The sequence below is a fragment of the Athene cunicularia genome, assembly GCF_003259725.1.
Source record: "Athene cunicularia isolate RWA chromosome 4 unlocalized genomic scaffold, athCun1 chr4_part2, whole genome shotgun sequence".
NCBI lineage: Eukaryota > Metazoa > Chordata > Aves > Strigiformes > Strigidae > Athene > Athene cunicularia.
Window position 1 is genome coordinate 30,709,742 of NW_020799099.1, and position 24,778 is coordinate 30,734,519.

Here is a 24,778-nt window from a genome sequence, read left to right on the forward strand (position 1 = left end):
CTAGGTAGTAAAGAGAAGTGGAATCATAATGAGGGGAGGAAGTAGGGAGTAGCAAAGAAGACCGCTATAGATCAGAAGCAGGAGGGGAGTAAGATGGCTATGTGCAAATGGATTTTGCAGCAAGGTCTCTAATCCTAAATTTTTGGGCTACTTTTTTGATTACTTTGAGTTTACTTGCACCTCTGTGACAATGTTTTGCAGACTCAATCCTGTTTACTGGAAACCCTGGGGTGTGCCTGTTACATGCTCCCACACCTGTAGTTGCGTTTGCACCTTCTTACGTGTTTTCTAAGTGAAGGTAGTAACATGAACACGTTGCCTAGCTACTTTAAGGGCACACACGCATCCACTGCAATTGTATATATCTATTGAAGTGCAGAGACATGGCTGAAATTAAAACTGAGAGTGGCCCACCATCATCAGTAGTACACGAACGTGAACCCTAACCTCAAAATAAATGGAAAATCCTATTCAGAATTTCTCTTTTGCCTTCTCTTACATCAGGCTCTTAAGATTCTTCAAGAATTACAGGAAAACTCATTTAGTTTCCCCAAATCCTTGCGAAATTATGTAAGGTTCTACTGGTGACACCCCCAAGGAAGAATAAACTGCAGCTGTATTGATGAAATCTGGTAAATTTCTATACCTATTGTTTCCTGGATGTTCATGAACATGAATATGGCTGTTAAATAAATAGAACAGGGAAAAAAATGCATTGTTTACAAGATGGCATACCTAAATATCAACCTCAATTACATACATGAGTAATGATAGTGATTTCCTTTCCATGAATTTCCTGTTGATCTTTTGATAATATCTGGATCCTTGTTGCACAGCAGGTGTGGAAAAAAGTGCTCAAGTTTCAAAAGCACTTTGTGTTACTGTTGGCCATGGCGATTCTTGATAGCCTTGTTTCCAAGCCAGAGCTGAAACTGAGCTGTGTTTATCCCATGGAGGCTCCTGTGACTCTTCCTTATTTCACAACAGTCCTAGAAACCGGCCATGGGAACAAACTTGTTCCCTGGGATGAGTGTGTTTTATGTGTCCAGCATTATGCAAGATTAACCATAGTTAAGCAGCTAGGTTAAAACATGTTAAACTTATTTATGTTAATACAATGTATTTATATATTTAATGGAACACAATCTCCATGACTGAATTAAGATTCAGCAAATATGTCTGCTACTCATGAACAGTCAGTAGTTTTCAGTAATTGATTTTTCAAATAGAATATACTTTTTTTATTTCTGAAAATTACCCACTATGACAGCTACACACTACAATGTTTTAACGGTAAAATAAATGACACATCTGGAGCTGACTCCACAGAGCAGCCTGTGAACAGATGAGCAGACAGATTGGCAGGACTATGAAGAACCAAAAGCCAGACCAGTCTGCTCCCACCCATCCAAAAGAGAATGCAGCTTCACAGAAGTCATCCTTCTTGTCTCGCTGACATCTATTATTCACATTAGAGCTACAGCATCACCATAGGCAATTTTGCTTGCCCAGTCTTCTTTACAAATATGGACAAACCCGTGTTTTGCAGTGCTACCACAGAAAATATTTGTTTACTTTCATTCTTTGACTTCCCCACCCACAGTGCCAACATGAGTGGCAGCTAATTACAGTCACAATGACAGAAGTCAGTCTGTGAAGAACTAGAATGAAGCCATCAACTTATTTCCTATTATCACAAAGCAGTTTTTAGATTGTAATGACTTTAAGCACATCTAATAAGAATAGCTAATTTAGAAATTAAACACTCTCACATTAAAAAGTCCCCAACCCATTTATTCAGATGGCTCATTTTGACTTTTAAGTGTTTAAAAACATATTTTGAAGTGATACTTTACACAGAATGAGACTTTAGCTTATAATGTAAGATTGTAGAGATAGAGAAAAGATAAAATTTTGCTTGCTTTTTATTTTTTTCAAGCAGATCCTTGGATTTACCCTGTGCTTCTAGACCATGTGGTATTCCTGGGTTTCAGATCATACACAAGGGTGAAGAGGAGTAAATTATGTTCTGGTACAGAGAGTAGATATTATCTGACTAACCTATACTAAGTATTAGAAAAGTTATGAGTTTTTGGAGGGAGAGGTATTTTTTAAAAAATCCTCATGTTCAGTGTACTCCTTGTAATGTTCTGCAAATCTTCAAAAGATTTACAACACTAATGCTAGACAAATTTAGATTTTAATTTTTTTAAGAAAAATTTAGGCTGTTTTGTAAATCCATGTATCTCAGGGACAACAATCCATATTTACCTCCTAATCCCCTCCTACTGAATAGTCTTTGCTAGTTTTCTTGAAACCTTTATGCTCTGCCCTTCAAACCCAGAGTGAAAGGTATTACACGTATTTCTGTGTGTACGTGAGCATGTACCAAGAACTTGGCTGACTGAGTGCTGTTATCAAGTCCCGTTGTGTCCCCTCCTGTCTTAAGCAATCCTGGCATGCAACAAACCCCTCCCAAACCTTACTTGGACACCTAATCACTGTCAATCCAAACAACAGCCAAATGGCCTGGTCACGGTCTGTCCCCCAGGGATTCAGATACTGCCTTGAAATCTTGTCTGATGGTTTTCCCATCAGTCAGGTTTCCCATCAAGGCACTTGGGTGTAGCTCTGTGATCCTGAGACCTAGCACCTGTTTGTATCTGCTCCAGCCTTGGTTTTTGATCCTGACTCTTAGATATGTGTTCCCCTGTTCTGCCTCTTGTCCCAGCTTGTCCCTGCTGCCAAACAGCCAGCCTAATTCTGCTCCAGCCTGTTTGACACCTTCATCTTGCAGGATGGATCTCATAACCCTCAGCTGAAGGCTGCCCTTTGCCAGCATTGACTGCTTGAATCCTGTCTTTAGATTGCATTAGCTCTTCATCAGCCTAACCTGCTGTAGTATAAGGGCAGACTGAGAGCCTGAACTTCTATTCCTCTGTGGAAACTCACTAAAAATAATGTGACTGCAAAGAGAGCTGCAGCAAAGGCTCCTGGTGCAAGATTCGAGACTTAATGCTTTTGAGACATATTTAACTTAGTTCCATCTCTTTCAGACAAAGGGCACTGAGAAATAAAGATCTGACACTTGTGAAAGTAAGATGCTTAATCTGACCCGAGTTTTCCTTGATAAACAGAAACAATAGCAAAAACATGTTTGCCAAAAATGCTTCTTGGGGCTTTCACAGACTTAATCGGGCTCTGAATCATGATAGTCACTACACATTTCTTAATCCACTGCACTTAAAGTCCCCAGGTAGGCTGTTGCTAGAAGCAAAGTGATCTGTCTGCTCTGATCTTCTGTTTCTCTGCACTCTGAAACCTTGGTATAAGGAAATGTAAGAGTATGAGAAGCCAATGGATTCTGAAACAGGTATTGAGAATGAGTTAACATCCGTTCTGTCTTCCAATGCCTTCTGTTTAGGTCTTTTACACATTTCAAAACCTAAATTTTCATGCAAGTAGACAAAAAAGAACTGATTTAAGCTACTATCAATAGGATACTGCTGTCTCAATGAACGGGAATGTTTAGACTATATCCACAATGTGTTTTTGCAGATATTATTTAAAAAGGCAAAGAAAGGCTCTGAAAACCTTTATTTGATTGTTTTTTAGGATTAAATTGCAGCATGACAACTTGCCTTAAACTGACTCAGCGGCAGCCTAGAGTTGTCCACCCCCAGATCAGATCAAGTAGGGAGCTAGCTCTCAATTACAGTTTGTGCTTTGGTCCTCCATTCATTACGAGGAGGAAGCAATCTGTTACAGTCTATTCAGCACAGGATTACTTTTCCTTCCTAGCTGGTCCAGATTTGCTGGCCAACAAGGCTGGATATCCTGCTGCCACCACTCATGCTGTGCACATTAGTGATAATACGGTGAAGAGTAGAAACCTCTGTGGAGTCACTGAGAGAGCTGTGATGCTCTTCAGTGGAACAGAAAAATGTGAGGCTATCTCCCAAAAACCTGTAACCGCCCTCCTTAAGGGACATAGTTGTTCTTACTTTGTGATAGTCTCCTATTGGGGTCTGTTAGTCCGAAACCTGTACCCTGATATATACATATACACGTGATCAAGCCCTAGATGTGCTGGCAGATTAGATGGCAGTGCTGGGGTCACGAATGAAAAGAGAGAATACAATTTGACAGTGTCTTTGAAAACAGAATAACTGATTATTTTATTGGGACTACCCGCACAATTTGTCCTATAAGTAGAGAAAGTTAAAGCTGAGCATCAGCTCAGCTATGACACGGTGTGTTACATATCTTTATAAAAAAGCCTCATCATTGTATCCTCACAATATCTGCAAAAATTTCAGAGATAAAGTTTTAAAAGAACTGCTATTTAATGCTTTTAAAGCTTTTAAGTACATGCACTTCTAAAAAAATATATATATATTTAAAAAATATACTAAAAGAGCACAAACCACGGGTTGTCCCTCTTTTTGAGGTAGAAGTGAGCCTTTCTTTAGGATTAGTGGATTTTATCATTAAGAGCAAGGTACTGATAAATAGTGGTGAAAATGGCTAGGAATATGCAAGAAAAACATGTTTTCTAATAATTTATTCAATGATTTGTGCCAATATTCCTCAAACCATATTCAAACAACTGTCAGACTAGCTGAACACCTAAGTCTTCAGTAAAAAATAGTAAATTAATTCTGACATTTTTAATCAAATAATTCTACAATGTTTTTAGCAAATGACATTAGTCCACCTGTCTTGTAAAGCAAGAGGACCATAGCTTCTTCCATATCTTCTGGGAACAAAAACTGGCTAATTCTGTAAATGTTTGTACAAATTTGGTTGTATGCCTTTGGGTCTAAACTGCATATTAATTTATGAATATTGTCATTCCTCTTGTAGGAGAGGCTTGATACACTGTTAGAAAAGCTAAATAATTGATTCAATTAAAAATATGAGGCAAGAGCTTTAAGGCAAACATCAGTTCTTGTGTGTTAATGTCAGTGTTTGTGTGTATATCACACACATACATAGGAACTCCTAGGATCTACTGATCCACTTTGCTTACAGATACATCAAAGTAGGTGCAGATACTCTGTTGATAGTACAGAATGGATATGATCTGTTTATTTGTTGATGCCAAATAATTAGCAACCTGCCATTTTGGAAACATTAATATCAAGAAGAAAAACTCTCCCTAACGTTCTGTGAGCTTATTAACATAGCTCCTTACAGTATTTACATGACCCTCTTAAGGTTCATACTACCATCTTGCATGATGGAGAGGCAGCACATATTTTTGTCAGCATTTCTTACTGGCAGTCTTCCTACAGGACCCTGGAGAGACATTCTACAAGAGCAGAAGTGTGCAAGTGAGGAGAGACTGAGGGAAGAGGAGGAGTGTTTCTTTTGCTGTTTTCTACCCACCTTTGTTGAGTAAAGTTCATATGAGTAGTGGGATACAGAGGAGCCAGATGGGTGTAAGGTAGTGTAAACTGTGAAGAGAAATGCTGATTTTCTGGTAGCCCACTGTGGTCTGCAAGAGCTAAAGGGACTTGCAGGTTGACCTGGATCCTGTTTTTCATTCCTCCTCCTCTCAGCAAAAGTGTGAAACCTTTTGAACAGAACTTTGAGTCTGTCTTTTACTCTTTATTTTCTGCTATAAGTTATGCCTCATATAAAGGCAATAGAATGCAGAGTGTTTCTCTTTCAATGAGCTAGATAGCTAAAGATGTGAGTTAAATCAAGGGTCTAGCTTATCTCTATCAGCCAAAAACAATCCAAGCCAAAGGAGCTGATGACAAATATGTGAGAAATCAAACATATTTGATGATAAGGAAATAATGCCAGAAACCTTGCATTGACTGGGTTCATCCTTATTCATGAACAGAGATGAGTCACAATCAGGCACTCGTTTGAACTTAGTTCAGCTTTTTCATTCTGTTGCCCACCTCTATTTCTGTCATATGGAATAATGATTTTCTAGCAGAAAACAAGGAGGCAAGTTGGAATTCAGTTTTTGTCTAGTAGGCCGTTTTGAGGGGTTTTTTTGTGGGTTTTTTTGTTGTTTAAAGATGCATATGCTCAGCAAAGAAAACTTCAGCTCCAATAGTTGAAGTTCCTCTAAGTAGCTGAAAACAGCATTTTAATGAAAAAGCATTGACCAGTTTTCATGGGAAGGACTGGTGACAACGCTTCAGTTGCCCATTCATGCAAAAACATGGTTGAAGAAAGAGTCTTTGAACGTATCAGCAGCACTCTCAATGTTGAGTGAGGTGCTTCAAATAAGCCATCTGTTCTGTACTTCGAAAAAATAATGCTATGATTGAAACACTTGCAAACCCACCCATCTTTTATGGTTGGTCTTACTCAATAAGGCAATACTGCTCTCTCCAGAATGGCTCATCCTGGCCAGCAAAGTCTGATTCAGATCCTTCACCTTTCTTTTAATGAATTAATATAGTGAGCTTTTCCCAAGTCACTGTTAGTGTATATATTTTCATAGTTAGGCTGTGACAGATGTGGTACTGGAAAGACAATAGAATCCCAGAATCCATATATCTATAAATATTTGTCAAACCTATGTTTTCTACAGATAGGGGTCCTGTATGAAAAAATACATTAAAATTAGCACCTCTGAAAGATCTGATGTAAATTAACTTTTACAATGAAAGTCAGTTTTTCTCCCCTGGCTTAACAGATAATGCGAATAAGAAATTTGTTTTCTGAGTGAAAGACTCGGTGCAAAGGAGGCCAGGAACTGAAAGAACAAGTTTTGGATGGTACTTATGGCAGCAGAACAGTTTTGAAAATCTGGTCTTCAGAGCTGAAGGACTACCAAAAGCTGGAGACCTCAGTCTGTTGCTTGAGCTCACTACTAAATAGGAGTTGCAGAATCACACTGCCTTTTGAGTTCCCTCAGTGTGAAAACATCTACTCTCCCTTTTTGCTCTCTAAAAGGACATTGGATGGTTACTGAGCTTCAGCAGAAGCATGTCTAGCTCTTTGTGTCACCATTTTAGGTGATCTCTGATCAGTCACACCTGGGCAGAATGGAAAATCTCAAGGCTGGGATTCAATTTGAGTCCCTTATAAATGTGGGTGTTTTTTCTGTTGTTGTTGTTTTTTGGTGTTTTTTTTTTTTTAAGAAACAATCAAATTACTCCTGTCTGCTTCAGGCACATTTACCTGATTTTTTTCTTATTGTGTAAGAGAAATGGCTAATTTTTCTGTCAAAAGCTAAAAAATAGTATCAGATGAAGCGATGTTACCCTTTTTAGATTCCAACATAACTGATTTTCAATGATGGGCTCCTAAAATTGCATGGCTATTGGTAATTAACACTATTGCAAGTATAATTTCAAACCACCTAGCAAAATTCTTGGGGGTTGCATTTTATGACACCTCACTTTAATCTTACAACAGAAAACTCTGGAACCAATTATTTTTCTTGCTTGATTCATCACATTTCATGGTCATACATCAATCAGAAAAAAAACCCCAACAACTTGTTTAATAACATGAAGATACACAGCCAATGGGGCTTTTTCATAGGTAAGCATGTAAAACGTTTTATTTCATAAAGGACAATGCTAGCTGGAAATAAGATTTACAGGAAAGGGGAAGAGCGAGCTATAGTGCTGCAAATAAACAGTGCATTTTCAAATACAGCTTGAATCATAAAATAAAGAAGGTGAGGAGATTTCACTTTCTAAGACAGAAAAACAATTTGACCTTTAGGAAAGATATTCACACTACATATTGCTCAGGCCCTTTGATGCTTTCTTGATAAAATCAAAAGCTGTTTAGAGCAAATTAGAGTTAGCTTGATCTTGAAGCAATTGAAAAGATGAGAACAGTTTGCAGCAGTGATAAAACAGACTTTTGCTCTCCCAAGCAAGGCCACAGTTGTTTGAACTACGGTCTTTATTCTTTCCTCTGTTTCTTCTGACCCAGTATTATTTCTTCTCAGTCTTATATTTTTGCATTACAGTTTAACAGAAAAGCTTCGCTGAATGGAACAGAGCTTGTTTGGGACTACAGCTTTGTATGTCTTTCTAAAGGGATTTGTAGGCAATCTTTATGAGTGCTGCTATATTTTTAGTAGTCCTCTCACTTGCCTATTAAATACAGGGCTGAACAATAGTAATTACTGCACAAATACCAAGGTCCCAAAGTAGCACCATTCACTTCAGTGAAGAGCTGCTGTGAAAGAACATTTGAAAAATAACCCATGGTGACAAGAGACGGGGAGGAAGGGAAAGAAACTGCAGTTCAGAGGGCTTTTTCTGAGGGAGCATAATTCATTCACGTGTACACAAGATCGTTTTGCCCGTTGTTTGCATTTTCACGACAATAAAATAGGCCCATGGAAGTGCCTTGTGGGCAGAAAGTGAGTTCTTTAATGGAAAGGTTTATGTGGCTGAAGTTAAGAAAAGCTGTGAAATAGGGTATTGCTGGGAGGCTGGAAATGAGCTGCATCAGCTAGGAGGGGATCAGCTGTACAAGGGGTAGAAGGGAGAAAATTAACTGTGGGATCAGATTTAGAGAGTAGAAGGGGGCAACAAAAGACCTGCAAGGTGTAGCAGGAGAGATGTCAAGGATTGCCAGTGAAGGCACAATAATTTTTCTGAACTGGAAATTTTAGGGCCATCTTCCATCAACGTCCCTGTGCCAACACAATGACAGTGAGGGCCCCCCGAGGTGTGTGCTGGTTTAACTTCTGTTTTGTTTGTAAATCCAGTATTGCTGTGGTGAAGGGTTGTACTGGCATAATGTTTTCACTTTGCAAGCACTAATTGTAGACTGAAGTGGAAAACTCCATTTTTTCAGGTTATGTTTCTGCCCTTTCAAGAGTGTTGCAAACTAAGAACTGTTGAATTTATTAAGCTTTTCCCTTTTTTAGAAATTAAACTTTCCTTGAGGAAGTGTCACTTTTTAAAGGATTATTTTGCTTTTGCCAAAAAATACATTTTTCCTTATCACTTTAGGGTTTTCTGTGTTCATGGAGCTCTTTTTCCTTTAGGTTAAAAAATAAATTAGTGAAGGAAGTAAGAAAAGAGAAAAAAGAGTGTGTTTCCTTTTGTCCCAAAATCTTAAGTAAGAATACAGAAGATAGGTCATTCAACACTGTTTTCACTCATTCTAATATTTCACATTTTGTCTTTCTTTCATGCATTATGTACTCCAGATCTCAAACAAACTTTTGTGTACATGCTAATAGATGTTAATACTGTTTTGAGATGGGTCCACTGCTTGATTCAGAACACCATGTCATCGCTGAACTCTGGCGTTAGGGGAAAACAAACAAACAAACAAAAAAGGGTCAGTGGCTTTGCTCACATTTCCTTTTAAACAGGATGGCTTTGTAGATCTGCCCCAGCCCATGTTTAACTGGTGAAAAATCATCACACACCCCCCCCCAACAAACTAAACAACTCTAAAAACCTCCAGCCTTGTCAGAAAGGCTGTCTGCAAATGCTATATGGGAACCCTATTTATAACTAGATTTCTGCCGTTCAGGTTGAAGACTCCATTCTCCTCCCTGCTGAGGTGTGGGTGTGCTAACCAAGCAGCTGAACTGGGTGAATGATACTCTGCTATTACAGGCACTTGGAGGAAATTTCAAGGTTTCTAATGTACAAAAATAAAGCTGATGAGACCATCATGACATAAACACTTAATGTTCTTCTTAACGCAAACAGGAAATGAGACCAAATTTCAGATGCATTGCTTGAATTTCTGTGGTTTTCTAAGTGCCCTTCGAATGTGTTTCATGTAAACAAAGCTATCCTCTGGGTTGGATAACCAAGACTAATCCATGCGTTCTTGATCCTCCAAAGCCATTGCTTTACTTGCCAATATCAAATTAAATTCTAAAGCCTCAGAAATGTTTAAGGATTTCAACGCATCTTCTGCGTTTTTTGACCAAAATGTAAAATGCACTCTGACTTGTTTATGCTTAAAAAAACCCACACAGCTTTAATTGAGGATAAATTTATGATAACTCTAGTATGGGCCTGCTCAGCTGCAGCATGTACAAGCTTTACCACAGAACGTTTTATCAGAGTTTGTGCTTATCAGAGAGCACCATAACAGAAAGTTGAGTTTACAGAAAGCATGTTTATTTATTTCAAGTATTTCGTTCAGGTAGATGTTTTTCAATGCGAGCTGGCAAAAACACTACATAAAATGTGCAACAATGCAACTACCTTTTCTAAACAAAACAAGGTTGTTCTGTTTGCTCGTCAAGTCAGCTTTAGCAGTTCTTAGAAATGTCATTTATTAAATGTCAAGCTAATTACTTGTAATATCAACCCTGAAAAGCAAACCTTTGTGGGTGCACTTTCAGAAGCCTTATACTTCTCTGTTCACTGTCTGTCTGGAACATTTCTAGTAAACAAATTGTCGTTTTCCCAAAGATACTAAACTATTTGCTAAATATGCATCTTTTTTTTGAGAATATAGAAGGATGTTTCATAATACTTTAATGAAAGGAAATGCAGAATATATTTTTATTTTAAGTAACCAGGTTTTTAAAATGTGGCTGTGATACACAACAAATGAATTCTCGAAAATATCTCATGTTTGGCAGGGACCAGTTCCACTTCTGTGGGATAGCGGGGATTGGTTTTGTTCTTGCTGCTGAACCTGACACCAAAAATACAATTAGTGATGATTCAATAGCTATTTCTATACCATGAATCATTGCATCTTACATTGGCCATTTGGCACTGGAAGTGTGCTACCAGCAGGAACTGCACTATTAGAAAGAGTAACAGGCCTCCTTTTGTTGAGAAAAAGAGATTAGTAGAAAGAAAACAAGTTCAGAGTCACAAGTGCTTTGTCTGCAACGACCTGTAAGTCAGTAACAATGAAAGTTGTAAATCAGTAGAAATAAAATCAATGTACTGAGGATTTCTGTAGTGTTTAGATTACAAAACCAGAATTCTTGCATTTGAAAACTCGGTAACAAGTAGCCTAAGCATATATATCTGCAAGAGAAAATAAAGATGAACGCTGTCATGGTGTGTTAGTTAAAACTGGTTTACATAGGTAACCATAAAGTAAAATTGCAGCAGTCCAAGGGAGCTAGCACATTGTGAAAGTTGAGAGTAGAAGTGACAGAGGTTGAAGCTTGGAGATGAAAGAGCTTGAGAATAGAAACAGTAATTTTTGCACTGGTAGTACTGTACCTACATGTGGGCACAGGGATCTCCCATCCTGGAAAGTTTGCATTCTGCACACCAACAAAGGCAAATTAAATGAATGCATTCACAAAATAGACCAAAACTGAAGCTAAAAGGTCTGACTTTAGTGCTGTTTTGGCATGCCAAAACGCAGGCCAAAATGAGCACTGGATGTTTTAGGAAAACCCATCAGGTTTTAGTTGTTCTGTTGATTCATATGGGAGTTAAGGCCTTAGATTTGCTCAAATTCTATTCAAGAGGTAGCTAAGTTTTTGTATCATTTTCACGTTTGCCCACACAAAATCACATGTCAAGGCAAAAAGTTAATCAGCATATATTTTGTGATGAAGTTCTGAAAAACAAAATAGTTTGTAACAGAGGAATTTATTAGCATGATATTGTGTCTTTAAAAATTACAAGTTTCTAATGAGATCTTGAATGCTTTTATATCTTATATTACCAGAGAATTGGAAAGACATCATAATATTATGTTTATTCTGGAATATTTAAATACTCTCTTGCTGCACTGAAGTTGTGCTTTTAATTTTTATGTATGTATATAATATCTTACTATACATATGCATAAATATACATAAAGCATTTGCATGCATTTATATAAAGTTGCATAAAAGTATTCTAATTCTATTACAGCCTCAGCTACTGGAGACATACAGAAAATACTTATTTCTTGTTATGCAACTTTATTTAAAATAAATATAATGGAAGTTGCAATGTAGCAGGGAGTGCAGTCTCCTGTTTTGGTGCTCAGATGAGCCACAGTCTTATTTATGCTATCCAGGCAGTGTAAAAGATGTCAGAGTTGGATATAAACTTCAACCTCATGCGTTCTGTGACTGCTTTATATTTCTAGATCCTGTAATCTAGATTTTCCCCGTTCACTGTTTTAAAGCAGTCATAGACTGACTTTAGAGATAAAATTGAAATGGTCTGAATTAATTCTCTAACACGAAGTCATTAAATTAGCGTGGCCCCCCCCCCTTAAATTATACATATAAACTGTGAACTCCTAATTCTATATTCTAGCTAATAATTGCTTGTAAGTAGTGTAGATTAAAAATGAGTGTCCTATTTAAAAAGGCATTAGCTAGCTGTGAATTTTCATCAACTTCCTCCTCTTCCCTCCACCAGCTCATTTTTGGAGTGAAATGGTAACTGGGAAAAAGAGTGCTTTTATGAGAAGCTTGGTTTAAACTCTGGCTTTTCTCACCTATTTAGTGGATCACATAGATAAACCTTTCACAGGATTCCTGCAACAGCCTTTGACTTTAAAAAGCGTCCATGAAGGTTAAAAGTACTCCTGGATGACCTTACAGAAATGTTCTCTGTGGAAAAGGGCTAAATAAAAATGCCTGACATCAAAATGAAGCACAATAAGAATTCAGAAGATAAGTTTATTTGGGACCTGATAAAGTTCAATAAGTATCAGAGAACTTGGGAAGGTGTACAGAATGTTAATCTGATTTTTTTTTTTTTTTTTTAAAACTGAATTCTGACTCACTGGTCCCTGGAATTGCAGAGGGATGTAAACTCATTGGTTTTTCCTCACCTTTCTTTGATATTGCTGATATTTATTAAGTTCTCAGGTTCCAAAGGAAATAGTATTGTGCATAACGGAAAAGCAAATTACCAAGCTGTGGGAAGAAACGATTGAAGCAGAGAGCCCCAATGTGTTGTGACCTCTGAATGTCTCTGCATTCAGATGTTTGACTGTGATCAGTACGTGACTTCTTTATCTTTCGTACCTAGGTATCTCAGACATTTTTCAGATATAATTTCTCTTCACGGTGGAGGGATGAATGCAAATAGAGACAGTAGACAACGTTCTGCACTGTTTCCTAAATGATCGAGGTTTTTAGAAGTGACTCAAATCACAACTTTGCAGTGGATTCACTGAGTCAGGTGTTTACAGACAGCGTTAGAAGCTGTAAAATCCATCCCACAAAACAGAAGCGTGCTTAACCAAATAAATAAAAGGTGCAAAAGAAAGGGATGCGTCTTTAAATCCTGTTTTTTCTTGCATATAGAGGTTTAACTCAACATCACTGGGCTGCATGTTCCCTAATGCTATGCTGTGCCTGCTCTATCAAATATAGAGCAGCATTTGCTGTGTTTTGTTTTGTTTTGTTTTGGTTTTTTTTTAACATATTATAGTCTACGAGGTCATCCAGTCCAGAGTAACTTAGGAAACTCATCTCTGCTGGTAGCAGTCATGAGACTACAATCCATGTTGGTTTGGGGTAGAAGGCTAAGCTCTCATGCTCTATTAAATGTAAGTGTTGTGACTAGTAAAATAAAAGAAAGCACATTATGTTGTAAAGGGCTAATATGGCAAATGCAGGAAGAATAATAAAATTTCTTCATAAATTACTGATGGCAGCCTCATCTGAATTATAGTGTGCAGTCCTGGTCACAGCATTCCAAAAAGCACGCGGCAGAAACAGAATGGTCCTCTTACAGTCTGAGCCCTTGACAAAATTTACCTGGAAAAAGTCTTCAGAAAAGTGGACTGTACTACAAAAAAAAGGCATTTAAACACGTACATATGCCTCAGGAATGCTGAATAGTAAAGAAAAGTTGCATCAGAGAATTCCATCTTCATGTGCTCCCTTGTTCCTAACAGAAAAACAAAGGGATGTTTAAAAGAGAAAATAAACCCCCATACTTTTCGCAAAACTGCAATTACTTTTTGCAATTATTTATGTAAAAATGTCAAGAATAGTTGGAGTCATTATTACTTATAACACTAAAATGTGATAGTGACATTAAACATCATGACTGAAGACCACGCAGTCCAGAGAGCGAAAGGAGCTCTGTTGATTTGAGATTCCTCTCTGTGGTTTGCAATTAAAATTTTCTCAGAAGTGTTTAGTGTTTGCTATTTTTGGAGAATGAGTCCTGGACAAGAAGGACTGCTGACCTCTTTCAGTAAGGCAGCTTCTATTGTTGTGTATATAATAGGCAAAACTGGCACAATTAAGATTTTCTTTTCATTAGCCAAATTTGACCATTTTTCTGAAATGGTGACATCTACTGCAAGAGATATCAAACTCCTTTGATCTCCCCGGTGTTGCAGTACACTCACTGAAGTCAAGGTTATATTTTCTTTTCCAAATCTAGACCAGAACATTATTTCTCCTCTCGGCATCAAAACTACTGTGTTATGGGTTAAGTATGTTACCATTTAAAATTCGTGTTATTATATAGAGAGTGAAACAATCACTGCTATCTGATGGAATAACTGCTTGCAGTCATTCATTTGTACAAAAGCTTTGGATGATCTAATTGTTTTTGAGAACTTTATAGTTAAGTCCTTTATCTTACAATGTAAGCTGGCAATTCATGGTTTTAAGTAATGCATGCATTTTCATTAAATGAGATGGTATAGGAGCCAGGAATTCAATACATTTGAAGTTGCTAGGGAAGGTTTTTCTTAGAAAATATTGTATTTTATCATTCAGAGTATTTTGAAGCTAGAGTATATTATCACATTAGAGCAAGAACTAGGTTGTGACTTGGCACAAGGCACTCATACTGACTGTGGCAGAGCTGCAGTTCCGTAAGAAATCAGGCTGGCCCTTTAAAATACCTTCCAAAGCAGCCTTGTTCCCAGTTTGAGCCCCGATCTGAAAAGAGGTGTACTAGTTAGGTAATTTTCAGGAGATGAAAGAACAGTAAGTCTTGCAACCAACATGCTTGAAGAGAACAACAGGAAACTATGCTAATTCGATCCATGGTAAGGTGGATGAAAGACTGTAGAGCTGTTTTTTATGCCTTTCTGTGAAGGATATCTGGATAAAAATTAGGCTTTCTCTTTTGAAAATACTTATGGGATTGCATTAAAAGCTCTGGACTTAAGAGATTTTACTAGTTCTGTTGTCAGTGATCTAGACCATAGGCTTGAGAATGTTTGAAGCGATTTATGGAAACTCCTGACTGACTCAGTAGAAAGCGGATGTCAGCTCCACTTCCAGGAACTGAAACTACTAATTCAATAACTTGAGTACAAATAAATAATGTGAAGTGATTTGGATAAACGACACGTTTTTCAAAAACACACCGTTCTTCCCAACAGGCAAAGTATACCAGGACTGGAGAGGTATACTGAAAGAGTACAGCCAAGAGAGGCCAAAAAGCATGAAGGGCAAGGAGGTATGTAAAAGGGCAGAGCATTGATCAGGAAGGGTTGGCTCTTGGGTTTAGTGATGAACTTTGCTTTTTACATTAGTGATCTACAACATAAACAATGCTATTATCAAAACAGGAGAACAAAGTTCATAGTTGGAGCAGTAGCCAAGATTTGGGGTCCAGAAAATTCTCAGCTTACATTATTATGAATACTATGAGTCCATTACTAAGGACAAAGCAATGCTTCAGTATTGGTGCACTACCATGAGTAGAACTTCCATGAGTGAGTCTGTTGCATATGAACATGCATATGACATGTTCCACAGAGACCACCATTATATAAAGAATGGATCTCTGTTTCAAACCAAACCCTATATCTGGATTTCTGGAGTACACAGACTTTTAAACATTGATAGTCACCGTGTGTTAGATAATGTCAAAATTGAAATAACTTTATCTACATATATATACCTTTTCTTTATGGAGAGGGACAGGGAGACTGATATTTGATTTCCAGTATATGAATCTTCATGGCTATCTCATTGTTTCAACTTGATTTTTACAACATGCTAACGTAAGCTATTTTTTTCCAGTGGGCTAATAAATCTGAAATTGTTTGATCTAGCCTCATGTAATGTAAGGCAGACACTGGGTAATTTAAATTACCATACCTTTATAGTAATTTTAGCAAATATTTTATGAAAAATACTGAACACTGCAAAGATTAGATTCACAAATTCATGTAGTTAAAGTGAGCTAAAGCTCAGGAAGCACTAGAAACATTTAACAAAACTTTACACATTTTATACACAAGATTTAGAAACTATATGGTTTTGAGGTACAAAGATTAAATCTTAAAAGTAATTTAAGGTAATAAGCAGCTGTTGAAGGTAACTTCCCTACTTAAAGTTTTCTGTTTGACCTTAGAAGTGAATAGGTCATACTATTTAATAAAATAATTTTACACATATTTTAACCTGTTGGAAAACACCTGTGAAGACTGAAAGGCTTGCAAGAAACAAAAGTGGAAGTTTTTGTTTTTCTTTAAATATTTCTTCTGTTCTTAAGAAGGAATATCTATGTTAATAAAGCAGAATAAAAAAAAATAAAAAAAAGAAGAGATAAAGTTTGATAGCTTAAATTGAGTTGGACAGGATTCTGGAGAGTGACAGCTGAAATTCTAGCACCTCTTCAATTGAGAGATGTTATCCCTAAAAGCATCTTATAATGATAGTTACTTTCAAATGAGTCATCCTCAGATAGACAGAGTCAGATAATTGTTCTCCATATTCTCTGGAAAACACTATGAACCTAGGCTTTGTATAAACAAGAACTTTTCTTTCTATACTGTAATTCAGTTCTCTTTGTAAATTGTCCTTATCCACAGAAAGCGACTTTGGACTGATAAGGGTATTTTTCACCTAATGAATCCAGGACCTTGGTGTTGGCACCGTGCCATTTAGATGTTTATTAAGCATTAGTTTTCACCTAGTTAATTTTTGGGGTTTTTTGGTCCCACTACTTCCATGGAAAAACAGCTCGTCTACTTTGGTGGTCAGAAACCTTCAGTTTTCATCCTAAATTTAGGCAAGTCCAGCTTGTACTTACTCTTTATTTTGTCAACACTGCGATTTGGTTTAATAACTCTTCTCCCTCCTTGACTTTTTACACCCACTCCTGCCTGAATCAATTGTGTCCACTATCAGCTTTTGCCTCTCTGGGCTGAAAAAGGTGAAACTACTTATTTTTTCCTCTCATATGAGACATTCTTCATTGCCCTAATTGTCCTAACGGCCATTTCTCTGCACTTTAGCCAGTCAGAATTCACCTTCCTGGAATGTCAAGTGACCACAGCGATACAGATTATAAGAATTTGCAGAGTAGCATTAAGCTTTTCCTCATCTGATATTTCTAGGATCAAATTTACTTCTACTCAGCTATGGCTTATTGTCGTGCTGAAAACTGATGACACATCCAGGTCTTCCTCCTCCACCACTATCTCTAAGTAAAAAACTTGTATAGAATTTCTTCTCGTTAATCAATTTATGAACTTGCACCTTTACTGTTCACTATGTTTCTGTAACTCCAGTCTACAATATCATCTAGTTGTTCTTTTCCTATATGACACTTTGATCTTCCAGGTTTTTTAGTGCTGTATTCCAACTGCAGGTCACTTCGCTGGCACTCTCTTATTCTATGCTGAACAGTAATAGAAGTATTATTATCTTCATTAGTGACACAGATTTTGGGGGAAATCCACCAGTAATGTCCTGCTAACCCGTATTTTCTTGCTTAGATCAGTGCACCACTGGCTCTCCTTTACTCAACTCCTTACCCAACTTACAAACAATGACAAACCACAGCTAGGAACTAAACTGGAGTTAGAACTGGTCTAATGTAAAAAATTGCCTGGCTAAAATTATTTTTTTATTGTATTTAAAAAAAAATAGGCTTGAAAAGGTAAATAACTGTGCACCTATGCATACTAAACAACTCGTGGTTGTATTTTGAGATTTACTTGTTCTCCATCTTAAACTTTGTATTTTACAATTGGCCTCAGAAATTATCTACAAAGTGGTGATTCAGTATTATTGTTTCTGGTTTGAAAACTGCACTAGAAAGTGTGAATGTCTAAAGATCTCTTGGAGGACATTAATCAGTAAAGACCTTGAGTCTAAAATTTAGTTTACAGTATGGTAATATTTCATTAAATGTTTTGTTAAACAGCACTGATCAGTCAAAACGATTCAAGATTAGAGGGACAGGGATGGTGGCAGCGTGTCTCCAGAGATAGTTCAGTGACGCTATTGTAAGTCTGTTGTCAATATTAATGGCGTGCCCAAAGATGTCATCTTTATTCTTGTTGCAGAAGCGACAAGTTTAGACTGACAATGACTAAAAGCAAGATGTAACATTCAACCTTAAGAGTATTCTCACAATTGGAACGTCCTAGGAATTTATGTTATCATTTAAGCCTCAATAAAGGTGTTAACTGAAGAATCTTGGAGATTTATGAAGTGACAGTGAAGTAACCCTTGCTTAGCTGATGATGTGCAGACATCTCAGAGGAAGCCTTCCCAAGGAAGAGTGCCAAGCCCTCAGACTACATTCACATTTAAAAACAGTATGGAAAAAAATTGAAAAAAAGATAAATAAAACCCAAATGGGATGTCCTTGTCCAGCTTTAGATCAAGAATAACGTTCAGAAGAAATAGTTTTGCTGAATGCAGTAAGTTTTCAGCTTTGACAGGATGGAAGAATCTTGGGGAATCTAGATTAAACGGGTTACCTCTTGCCTAGAGAGGCATCTGATCATTAAGTCTAAATTAAAATTGCATTTTATATTTATTTGTAGCATGCTTTTTCTAATCTTTCATCAAAATGCCTGACTTTATCTTTCATTAAGTAAAGAGCTTCCTGATTATTAAATTTGCTTGGTGTTAAGGATGAGATAAGCATGGAATGCTACTTTCATGGAAGGAGTGAAAGGAAGGACTGTATCATGAGCATACATTGCTGAGGAACTATGTCCTGGGGTGAGAGAGTGAGAGTATCTCCTGCTGCACTGCAAACACTTGCATTAGGAACAGGGGCTGACTTTACTGTGTAGTGCTTGTTGAAAAGTGTTTTTTCCAGTAAGGATAAGCCAGCATTTCCTCTACAAGGAGCAAAGGACTGAAAAAATATATGCTGACTTTAGGTAAATCCCGAAGCTCTACAGCTGAAATGTTTTGCCCCCCCCCCCTCCCCCGAAATGAGTTTCAATGACATTTTTGTCAAGGAGAATTTCTCAGGCCTGGAATATCTGCTGTGGTGAGGAAAGGAGAAAACCAGAAATTCTAACCTTCTCATGAAACCAAGCATGTGGAGGGGGTTTTGGGTAGGCTGTGAAAAAGTGAAGTTGAAATCACTTTTCTGATTCTTTCAGGGCATTTTATTCAATATGAGTTTCCAGCATCCCAAGTAAATGCCTTAGCCACTGTGTAGAATCTCTTGATTTTGTTCTGAACTTCAGAATCATGAAATGTCGTGTGAAGTTATAAGTGAGACATTATCCAAAGAGAAGACAGTACTATCTTTGTATAGGTAAACATAGCTAAGCTGCCTTCTTGAAAGAGGTTTTGATGACAGGCCTGTATTGCCAATGCAGGTACGTTGTGTTCACCACTGAATCTGGGGCACGTCCTTTCAATTATCTTCAACATCAATTCAGTTTTCTATTTGCAACACCTATGTTCTTGGTAGGTAAATTACCATGTAAACTTATGTCCTTGCTTCATGGCATTTTTATTTGATTAAAGCCAACTACGATGTCTAAGCTCCTGAGAAAAGCTAACCTGGATTAAAGTGCAAACAAGAAGTGGGGAAGAAGAAGTAGTAAACACGTCATGCACAAAGACGTCTTTGTTACTGAATGTTTCATGTGATAGAAAATCACCTTGCAGAGTAAATCCATGTCTGATTGCATTCTCTTTAAGAGAAAAGGCAACAGGGATCACGGTAGCTCATGAATCTGGTTAGAACAGTGAGTGTGCTCAGAAAGTGCATGTAGCTTTGCTTACATACACTAGGGGTATTGTTTCAGAATGGCTTTCATGTATTCTCCAAAAAATTAACAGAAACAAAAACAGTGAGTGTGGTTCATTAAACTTTAAAATATGCCTAATAAAATCTTTCCCCAAAAGACACGTGAGGAAGAACAGGTTATAGACAAGGTGTTACATTACCAGAATGCTGTTATTTTGAGTTATTGTTTTATTCTCTTTGGGATGAGACAGGATATAGCTGTGGTGTTTTAAGAGCTGAGATAGCTTGGTTTGCTTGCAATTTGCACTTTAGTAGGGTTTTGCACTTGACCTAAAATAGGAGACAGTTATTTAAATCGAAAGCTCTTTCAAATCTAGCTGTGAATTACCCATTTCTGCATTATGATTCAAGGCTGATAAAGAGTTCTACTGTTTATCATGCAAAGTGGTTCCATGGTTCAAATTCGCCAGTTTAGACAGAATACCATAATAATCTGAATTGAACAAAATATGAAACATCCTTTTCCACTCTATCATCTCTGATTCACAATAGAATGATCAGCTTCTATTCTTCCCATTGATGAATGGTGCCAGTTACAATGTTCCAGCATGCAACTGCAGGTGTTTTTCCTGTGCTACCTTGCAGGCTTGGCAGAAACTCTTTGTAGATGGTCCAAAACAACCTCTTTAATGTACTTTACATTCATTCTTAAGATTAACCTTTACCACACTGTCTGTTCTATAAGTAATAACTGTTAAGCTCCTGATGTACTGTGACAACCCTGTATCATGCCTCTCGTGTTTTCTTGTGTTGCTTCACTGTTTTCTTGTGTTACTTCATCTGTCTGTATTCCTCTGTTGTCTCTTGATTTTTACTGCAATTGTGAATTATCTGAGAGAGTAATTGTTCTATGCTTACTGTATTTAAGCAGTGTCCAGCATTATGGGACCAAGACTAAGGTCTGGAGTTTCTGGGGCATAGTACCACTAACTATAATAGCTGAACTGAATTTTTTTCTCTGGCTGCAGCCAAGTCACCTCTTCCAGTCTTTCATATAACGCTGAATCCAGTTTCTTCTGGGCTGCAGTGAACTGTAGTCTTGTTACAAAAGTTTGTCTGTTTGTTTGTTTTTAAACTTTGGGACAGAAGTCTTAACAGTCATGAGTCATCGGAGTCCTGCATTTCAGCTTCTCCACAATTTCAGAAATGCTGGAAATGTTGCTATCAAAAATTGCTAGAAAATTTTAACTGGTATTTTGAGAGGTTTTTTTGTTCTTTTTGTAGATTAAGGTAATTATTGTGTCCATATATATCCCATCCTTGTAAGAAAATTTAAGGTGTTCACAAATACATCTTGGGCCCTGTATTAAAGAGGAAGCAGACTAGCAGAGCTAGAATGGAATAAATTCATTTGCTATCCCCGATTCTGGAGTAGCTTTCCATGCTGACATTATTCTTAAATAAAAGTTACTTTTATTCCAGAATAATTATTCTGCTCACAAAGCAGTACCGGCTCTGAGACAAAGCTGAGACTTCTAACACTTTGTAAGTTTATCTCTGAATTCCTGCTGTGCAGATGGCACAGTGGGCTGGGGAGCAGCAGGACTGGGAAGCAATAGAGGAGTTGGCAGGTTGGTGAAGAAGATAACAGGTGGCTTGTGAAGTGGAAGCAAGGTCTTTATTGCAGGCCACCCTTGTCTCAGGCAGAATAAAACTTTGAATTCAAAGGAGGGAGGAAGCCTTACATGAAAGCGCATGCAACCTACTGGACCACATACTGGAGACTGGAAAAGTAGTTTGGGAAATAAAGGAAAAGAATTGTGAACTTTTGGATGGCCTTAGGTAAAAATTGGAAATCTAGAGGGAGGAATGGCTGTTTGAAGGGTCGCTACACACTGAGATGATGGACCAGCACAAACAGAAGGCTGTGGAAGAAAAATACCGTATGAGGTCTTCAGATGAGATAGTTTCGGTGTGGATGGATTTTTTTGTTTTGGTTTTTGTGGGTTTTTTAACTTTTTTTTTTTTTTTTTCTCTCAGCAACCTTATCAGAGTACAGATTGCTGTAACAGCCAATTAAATTCCTTTTGCAAGTGGGAGGCAGAAGACTGAACTCAATTGGCAAGTGGCTTATCATAGTGTGAAGTGGGAACAGCTCATTCAGAATCAAACACATGCTTCACTGCACTGTTTTATATGGCAGATTCTGAGAAGATAAAGCCATTTGACTCCTTTGTTATAGCCGTGTATCAAATAGCCTGGAGAGTGCAAATTGTAAAGAACCTTTGTGTGTATTTCTCACCTCCCACTTCCCAGGGGTTGATGATACGTTTTTCCTTATTGTTGAAAGGGAACACACTTCAAGCTCTTACTTTAAGAAAGTCAACTTACTTTAAGAAAGTAAGGTAAAATATACACCTTACTTAAGAAAGAATACTTAAGAAAGTAAGGTGAAAAAATAGTTTTCTCTCAGCTGTATTAAGCCTTATGTGTAGCAGTCTACTGATAGAAGGTTTATCTTCTCAAAAGGTTCATTTTTGAAATGAACATTCTAGTTCCGGGAGGAACAACTTCAGGACTCAAATCCCTAGATCAAAACCAGAAGCAAAGACCAAAATATAGCAAGCTAGTATAAAAGCCAACCAAACTGGACATGACTACCTAACAGTGACACAGAACTTAATAAATAAGTGACCAAAGAACTATTGCACCTATAAAATGAGGTACTAAATAACACTATTCCTGAGCATGTGCATGCATTTTATCTCTCCCACCAGACAACAGTTAATTACACTGGTGGCTGATGAGCCCAAAATATACAAGGGTGTACAGATCCAGGTCTTCTATTTGCAGTAGCAATTGCTTGAAGAGCCTTAGCAGCCTCCTAAGAAGACTATTTTTCTCTAACAGTTGGATAACTCAAACCTCACTGCTTGAAATTTGCAATACGAGTCAGTGCACTGACTTGCAGCCTTTAAAACCTGCATTCTTTGATTAAGAAATGATAATCAGTGTCTAGCATTCAGGCTCTGTGGGTAGACTTGCTAAATAGAATGCTTGAAACAGTGGTTTAGTTGTACTTAATGCATTGCCAACATTAATCTAGCATGTACCACATCTGATTTTTCAAACAAAACCATGTTTTGTTATTCGTTTATCAAAACATCCTGGTAATTGGAAATGTAATGAAAACGTTTGGTGGAAGGAATTACTCTATGCACATACACCTGAATTTGGCGTTTTCAAACAGGCAGAAACTTGGAATCATTGTGGTTAGTTGTCTGAAATTGCTAACCAGAGGGAGTACAAAACACAGTAGGAGGCTGGATATGGAAAGGCAAAGAACAGAAAACGTCACCATGTCTGTGTACCTCAAGGCAGGCAGCAGAGCAGAGAGAGGCTACAGTCAGGAGTTAGTGACACAAACCAAGCAAATCGGGTCAGAGGAAGAATCCGTGGAAGTGTTGGGAGAATAGCATGGCTGGGAGCTGGGCTGAAGTGTCAGGAAGCCCATAGAGCACAGTAGGGTCTGAGGTGGTAGGTGACGGGCAAGGCTAGTGTACAGTTGAATATGAGATCTAGTTTGAGTAAACGAGGCTAGGGAGCAGGATCTGAAGCACGAGGTAGCCAAAGATACATGGAAAAGTTGCAACCAATAGGACCAACTTTTTCATGAGGTGGGTAGGAGCCAGTCACCTGTTAGGCATGCAGTCCTTCCTTCAGCTGGCTGAATCCATCAGGTCCAAGACTCCTGAGAGCAGTTGTATTGCTGACAATCTGATCAGAATTTACTATCAACCTACCTGTATAGCTGGATGCTGATTGAGTTCTTACCACATCCGTAGTACACCCATGTCTTAAATATTACATGCTAATCATACCGTCCTTAAAAAAAATAGGAATCTAGAAGGTTGTGTACCTAGAGTGCCAGAGGTGTGGAATAGTTTCTGTCATAAAACAGACTAAATGAGCTGGGAATCATCGGGTGGGAAAATGTTTCATGCTGTATTTACTGAGAGTGTATATCATGTACTATTTTACCATCCATTGATTCAGTATCACAAAGTCTAGGCAGCAGAGGTAATAGATCAGGAACAAAATCTTGAAAGTATGGGAAAGGCTAATAAAGAATAATATATATTCTATTCTAGCTCAAGAACTAGAGGGGCCTGATGAAACCCTCAGGTAGCAAATTTAGTACAAAAATACCAAAATCTTTTTCATATAATGCGTAACTGAATCGTGGATCTGGCAGCCACAGGTGTTGTTTCTGAAAAGAGAAAAGGGATCAAAAATGGATTAGACAGTTTGATGTCTGATTGGTCTTTCAGTGGCTTTTAAACACGCGGGTATAGATGCTGCCTCTAGCTCAGTCTAAACTGCTGATAATCGGAAGTCTATAATGGGGATGAATGTTTGTTATGCCTGCCCATACTCCTTTGTTGGCCGCTGTTAGGAAGAGCATATAGGGATGGGTGGTATTTGATGTGATTTCTTTAACACTCATTGTTTATCGCTGTGTTTCAGGAACATGGGAATTAAAATGGCAAGGACATCTGAGGGGGTTATACTTGCACGCTTCAGTTATATACTGGGTTGTTCCTTTTTTCTTTTCTTTTCTCCGAGTCTTTTAGAGATGATGTAACTTTTTTAAGATGTACCTAGATCAGAAATGCATCACAACAAAAGCCAAACACCCTGGTCTATACAAGTGATAGCAAATGTTTGTAGGTTTTCACAAATCATTAAATGAAAACACTGTTAGAATTATAAGGTAACAGAACAGAGAGTAGTCACTGAGGAGACGGAAAAGGGAAAGCAATATTTCCCCTTTTTGAACCTCTACATCTGAGCTTAAAGCAAAGTATTGCTAGGTTCATCCCTAACATTTGCTGTTAGTGATTAGGTTGCCTTTATTTCTTTGAACTTCTTAGTTTTGCTCAGTAAAGCTG